This window comes from Plasmopara halstedii (genome assembly GCF_900000015.1).
Source record: "Plasmopara halstedii genome assembly, contig: Scaffold_614, whole genome shotgun sequence".
Lineage (NCBI taxonomy): Eukaryota > Oomycota > Peronosporomycetes > Peronosporales > Peronosporaceae > Plasmopara > Plasmopara halstedii.
Genome location: NW_020187532.1, coordinates 2,094,360 through 2,099,455, shown reverse-complemented (window position 1 = coordinate 2,099,455; position 5,096 = coordinate 2,094,360).

Here is a 5,096-nt window from a genome sequence, read left to right as displayed (position 1 = left end):
AAGTAGAGTAGTCGAAGTCGTATTAAATTCCCTAATACAGACACTTTTAAAACTTAGACAAGGTAAGAGGGTACAAGCATGCTTACATAAAGACAGATCTCAATTGGACTTCTCAACTGTTCTGTACAAATAATCGCAAAACTTATGCATGTAAAAAATAGACATACATCTGCAATTCATTCTTCAAAAAGTATTAAATAGCGTCATCTAAACGCTCGTTCTCGCCATTAATGCCTGTTGATACGCGAGGCGGTGGGTTATAGGCCAAAGTCCTTCATAGACTTTGGCCTAAAACCCACCGTCTCGCGTATAAGCACAACCATCTTCGTTTCGAGTGTCTTCGACGGGAAATCTGCAAGCTGACGCTTTGTGTCGATGTAGTCAATCTTCGAGATTTCGAGTTGTATATTTGTGCGGAAGAAGTGGCGCCTACTGTCCACGTAGTCACCATTGTTGGCTAAAGCAATCGCTCCTTGGTTGTTGTGTTCCTTCCACTTGCTCGTGATTAATGGCCTTAAGCATCATATGCGTCCAAAAACACTTTTCGAGTGCAAAGGCTATGAGCTATACACTCTGCCTTCGCCGAACTAAGTGTGACGTTTGCTGAAACTTTGACTGAAACACCACTGGCGCGTTTGCAATCATGATCATAACACCTGATACAGAAAGCCTGTCATCAGTATTGCTGGCTATATCAGCATCTGAGTATGCCAAACCCAATCTTTGCCACTGCCTTGGTAGACGATATCGGTTAAGTGTTTACTCCATAGATATTAGAGCACGCGAAACGCTGCATTTTAATGTTGCAGCCCGAGGGTTCTCAAAGAACGTGGCGGCTGCGTTATCACGTATACAACATCTGCTCGAGTACTTGTAGTCATGTACAGCTGGCATGCAATCAAGGGATGATACGGCTTTGAGTACATTGCCATACAACCCTCTTCTGTTGTAGGTAATTGCGTCGACGACATCTTCAATCATGAATCGCACAAGTTGCCGACAATTTTGGAATCGTGATATTGCCACTCCGAACATCCAGGCGGAACAATCTATTATGATGAGTACAAAACGGAATTTCATGATCAACGCTAGTTAAGAATGGGCCTGCTTTTTTTGGAACTAAACTACTTCAGTAGAACTGAATGACTTGCGACAGAGCCTACTGTACAAGAGTCGGAGCTGCGTGTAACGGAGTTCCACGTGCCCTGGTATAAAAATGTGGGTCACACAAGATGGTGTGACCATACAGTAGTAGGGCTACACTTGAACAAGAAGTCAGTACGTAGATAGACTTTAAGTAGGTATACATTTAATTAGGTCTTTCTATATAGATGGAAAAGCCTATAGATTTTGATATAGACGGCTTTACCGCAAATAAAACCGAAAAATACATTTTTCATTCTAAACGGGAGGCTTAATGGGCCTTGGGTTAAGGTTGTAGTTACTCTTGGAGTAAGTGAATTGTGACTCGCTACACTCGTACTGGGTGCTAAGCATAGAACGAAGGTCACCCAAGCTTCATCTATGCGAGAGAGCTACGGCAGCCCCGCTGCACTTAGTAGCACTTGCTGGTCAATCTACAATTGAGTCGTTACGACTCACCCTCTGTAAGAATGGAGCAGTTCTCCTATTTGACCCAGGACAGGCAGGACGGGCTTAAAAAGGCGATGTCTCAGCTTGGCCCTGAGGGCGTGCAACACCTCGCTTCGCAAGGATCTGAAGCGATCAGTGTGCGCCCAGAGGCGTTTTCAAGATATGAAAATGCTCTGCTCGAGCGCCTAAAGGAAAAGATGTCGGCGTCGACTGCGTCTATAGCGCCACCTCCGACGACGTATGACTCCCCCCGACCTAGGCCGCTCATGGTTAGTATTGAGACCTTCGAGGGCGAGGATAAAGATCTTCTGCTCTGAGTAAGAGAGGCCGATATAGCTTTGGCATCCTCCATGTTTCAAAATCAGCAACAGCGCGTGGCGCTAGCTATCTCCAAGCTCGATGACCGAGCGCGTTCCCTTGTTGCCCAACAGGTCAAGAAGGTGTTAGTGGACTTTGTCCAGACGTTAAGAGCTCTGATTGCCGGGATGGCAAAATGTCCTCTCCCGAGGCGGTGGCAGTGACCGTCTTTATGGAGGCCTCCGCACTGGCGTGGCCAGAATGGAAGTCCTACGTGTGCATCTTTCTTCATTTAAAGGAGCGTTGAATGTGGCATTGAATGCCGTATATAATTTCAAGTCGGCGCAACTTGGTAAGAATGCACACCCTCAGAGCTCGTCGAGTGGGCCTGAGCCAATGGATCACAGCTATGCCGAGAAAGAGAAGGACGAGCTCCGAGCTGCTGAGCAGCGTGTGAACGCCCGACGGTGTTTTGTTTGTGAACACATCCGTCATCTTTATACTAGTTGTCCCCTGCGCAAGGCGCGTAAAGGTTCGTCGAAACGACGTTTTGCTTCTAACCAGTCTGGTTTGTCGCGGAAAAACGAGAAAGCCCAGTAGGCACGGGGCGCCCTACAGGGGAAAAACTTAATTATGTTGTTCCTCAAAGGCGTAGAGGGAAGCAGAGCCTAGCTCCAAAGAGCTCCGTGCTCTTGAACACGAAACGGTGTGCAAGCCGAGCTTGCTGGTCGTAAAAGCGACCGCGAAAGGCTTTAAAAAGTCATGGACATCCTTACCGATTACGGGGCTTCGGGCAATTGTGCTTGACGCTCCACGATCGGAGACAGTCAGCTGCATGCTGGGGCGCTGGAAGCGCGGTTGAGTAACACCGTCACTGTTCGCTCAGCGACAGGGGCTTGTGTAGACGTGCTGTGGACCTCTGTGTCAAGTTTCTTGACTTTGATAGCGTGGAACTTGCCTAGTCATAGACTTGGATGCAAGGTATGACCTTATTCTTGGTATGGCGTGGCTGGAACACCATAAGGTATGGATTGATTGGAGGTCGAAGACTTGGGCGCTACGCGCACGTCTCCTGTGGAACTTTGGTGAGTCATGAACCCACCATGCGAGGAAGCAGAAGCGCTATTGGAGCGGACACTGGACCGAAACGGTCAATGTTCCGAACATCGGAGTATCCTAGTTCTCAAACACCAAAGGTGTTTTGGACAGGAGTCCCGAGCGTGACTTGCCGGTAGAACGTGGAGGGCACGTAACCCACTGAGCGCTGCACATATATTGGAGCTGTCGCTGCATGCTAAGAGTGGCATCGTCGACCGAGAGCCGAGACAGCAAGAGCGAGACCCTTGTGATGCACGTGGAGTAGCAAGTAACCCACTGAGCACTGCTCACGTTACGAAGCAGTTGCTGCGTGCCAGGAATGGCATGGTCGGACGAGGTTCAAGGTATCTTGGGCAAGGCCCTTGTGATGCACGTGGAGTGGCAGGACGAAGACTGCGGAGATAGTATATTTTCGTCGGGTTTTGTTAATAGCATCAAGGCTCCGTTGGAGCAGACTTTAGATGACGCCGAGTGTATGTTCCCACTGGTCTCGATGAGACGTTAAATTTCTATAGAGAAGAGACGACAAAGCCGTATGATATCTGCAAGACGCAGAGTGTCGACCCTGACCCAGGGTGTGTCCACCGTAGACGATAGCGCACAGCTATACCCTTGTTAATGGTATGACGGGAGTGGAAGACGGCGGCGTCACTTTCGAGGCTATTCCCGCGGTGGATGATGCTCTTCTTGAGCTGGACGAGATGCCCTTCGAAGAGTTTAGCGGTGCCTTGAAGGCAGACAATTTAGCCAGCTGGTCCGAACGAGGAGATTCACTAATCGGCGCTTTTGGATGAAGCTGTCCTGGAGGACACTGAAAGTTTGGTGGATGCACGAAGTGGATCCTCGATCCTGAGAATCCCTCGGATCCGTATTAACCTTTGGTAACGGAATTCCAAGACGTCGTCTCCGAAGACCCGCCGTCGGTCCTACCCCCAGACCGAGGTGTGCGTCATGTGATTAACCTGATTCCTGGAATCAAATACTGCGTTATCTGCCAATAGCCCCTGCCGAGGAGTAATTCGACGTCATTGATGCCTTTTTACGCGCGATGCACGAGGCAGATATGGTGCGTTAGAGCAAGTCAGATTCCGCTGACAGCTGTGGGTACTCCGAAAAGAATGGTCTGGGACTGGCTGGTGATGCCTCAAGGACTGTCAAATGCAACAGCAACATTTAGTCGTCTTATGACGCAGTAATTCAGGCTCCACGGGCGAACATAATTCGGCTACATCATCGTCCACAGTCGTGGGACAGATGAGAAAAACCACTTCGTCCATCTGAGAGTGGTGCTCGAATGCATGCGCACAAATACGCTGTATGCTAGTGTCGATAAGAGCATCTTCGGCGCTGGAGAAATCCTTTTCTTAGGGTGTTTCATTGGGAAGCGTAACCTTTGAGCGGATCCCGCTAAGGTCAAGGCCATTGTGGACTGTTCGGTCTTAATGAACCAAAAAGATTTGCGCAAGTGGCTTGGCCTCGCCAGCAACTTGCACAAGTATAGCGCAAATTATGCGAAAGTGGCACGGTCATTGTCGAACCTCCTTACGAAGGATGTGGAATGGTGTTGGGACACTGAGCATCGGAAGGCTTTTGACAGGATCAAACCCAGCCTCCTTCATGCACCAATACTGGCGTTGCCAGAACCTGATCGTTCTTTTGGTGTCGTCTGTGACGCTTTGGATTTTGCCATGGCTGTGCACTGCTGCAAGCAGACGCCGAGGGACGAGATCGGGTGATCGCATTCGAGTCTTGCCAGCCCAAGGCTGCAGAGAAGAAATACCCAGTTTACGACAAGGAATTACTTGCGATGAAGTATACACTTGTCGCGTTCAAAGTTCATCTTCTCGGCTCCAAGCCGCTTGTGATCAACACAGATCATGCATCATCACGCACTGCGACTCTGTCGCCTCACCTCTACAGAGAAAGGCCAGGTGGCTCTCATTCTTTGCAGAATATAACATTGAGGTGAAGTATAAGCCAAGAAGGCGAAATGCTTTGGCAGATGCGTTGTCACGTAGATCAACTATGAGCTTGCTCATGTTACGACGGTGACGTCGTCAGTGACGGATTCGATCCACGCCGCACACGCCGGTGGCAGTAAGTGTCTA